We start from the raw sequence: 1909 nt of genomic DNA on the forward strand, positions 1-1909 counted from the left end.
TATAGCCTCAGGAAATTGGAACCAAGTCAGCGACACACAACCACCACCACCACTACCACCACCATGCATGGATCTCTGTACCAACCCATAGTGTACTAGTCAAGGTTTCCCATAGAATGAATTGGCTTGCACGATTAGCTCTTGTTAAGTGCTGTCAAGTCAGTTCCGACCCATAGCGACCCTGTACAGGGTTTCCGAGGCTGTAAATCTTTATGGGAGCAGAAAGCCTTATCTTTCTTCCACAGAGTGGCTGGTAGTTTTGAACTGCTGACCTTAAGATTTGCAACCCGATCTGTAACCACTACACTACCAGAGCACCTTTTGCATGATTAGAGAGGCTGTGAAATCCAAAATCTATGGGGCAGACAGTAAGCTGGAGACTCCATCAGGTTTCCATAGGCTACACTTTGGACAGATTTCCTTCTTCCAGAGGAAACATCAGTTTTATTCATAAGCCCTTCAACTGACTGGATAAGGCCCAGGACATTTTAACAATTACTTAAAGCCAATTTAAGGTAAATATTAATCACATTTACAAAAGTCCTAGACAGCAATGTCCAGAGGAGTGTTTAGCCAAAAGACTAGCCAATGTGACACATAACCATCACAAATATGATAACAAAAAATATAAATAACTATTGACAAATTATAGACACATATCTAAAGTAATAAGGAGCTCTGGTAACATAGTGGTTAAGAATTGGGCTGCGAACCTTAAGGTCGGCAGTTCATAGCTACCAGCTGTTCTGTGGGAGAAAGATGAGGCTTTCTGCTCCCACAAAGATTTACAGCCTAGGAAACCCTGTACAGGGTCACTATGAGTTGGTTCTGATTCCACGGCACATAACCACCACCACCGCCATCTAAAGTAATGGAAATGAGCCTGGTGGTGTAGTGTGTTAAACACTGGGTTGCTAACTGCAAAGTCAGTAGTTCAAGTTCACCAGATGCTCCTTGGGAGAAAAATGAGGCTTTCTGCTTTCATAAAGATTAACAGCCTTGGAACCCCTTGGAAACAGGGTCATGAAACGTCAGAACTGACTCTGTGGCATACAACCGCCACCAATAGAGTACTGGAGAAACTTGATTACATGCAGTCTTATTTTAGCTAGGTTGGATTGAAATGAAATGATTAAGTGCACTTAAATCATTTCACTTATTCAAGAACCAATTCTGATGCCGCTTTCTATAAAGAACCCTACTTCAAGACCCTCATTTGAAATTCATCTCTCCTTCTTCTGATCTTCCCAAACAATTTACACATATCATGATGCACAACTTTTTTCTTCTTTGATTGCAGTTATAGGTGAGCATGTCTTATCTGCCTTTCTTCTCCAAGCTTCTACTTTTGAAGAGTAGCAGTTCAAAATTATGGACAAGTTAATAGCTATATGGACAGATAGTAAATGAATGAAACATTCTTGTTTCCTTCAAAAGAGAGAAATGTTTTAAATAAATTATCTTGAGAGTAGATTTCAGGTAAAACCCATTGATTATGACAATAATATGCAGCATAATCATGGAAGATTGCTTTGAAAACTCAAATCTGTTGTTGTTACTGTAATTAAGTGCTGTTGAGTCGCTTATGACTCATAGAAACCCATTATAGTACTGGTAGTGGTGGTGGTGTGCCATGGAGTTGGCAAAGAGCAGCTGGTGAGATTGAACCGCCAACCTTGTGGTTCAAACTGACCTTGCAGTCCAGTGCATTATCCTACAGTGCCATATCAGGACCCCAAGATTCAAATAGTCATGCATTTAAAATATAAAATATTTATATTATGCACATGTTTCTACAATATACATCATAATTTAAATTTAAAAAAACTCCTTGGATTACATTATACTACACAGGCCTCCTGTTCCCATTTTGCTGGGCTTTAATTGTAAGAAATAATTCTTTCTCCAT

This window comes from Chrysochloris asiatica, unplaced genomic scaffold, assembly GCF_000296735.1.
Source record: "Chrysochloris asiatica unplaced genomic scaffold, ChrAsi1.0 scaffold00484, whole genome shotgun sequence".
In the NCBI taxonomy this organism is placed as follows: domain Eukaryota; kingdom Metazoa; phylum Chordata; class Mammalia; order Afrosoricida; family Chrysochloridae; genus Chrysochloris; species Chrysochloris asiatica.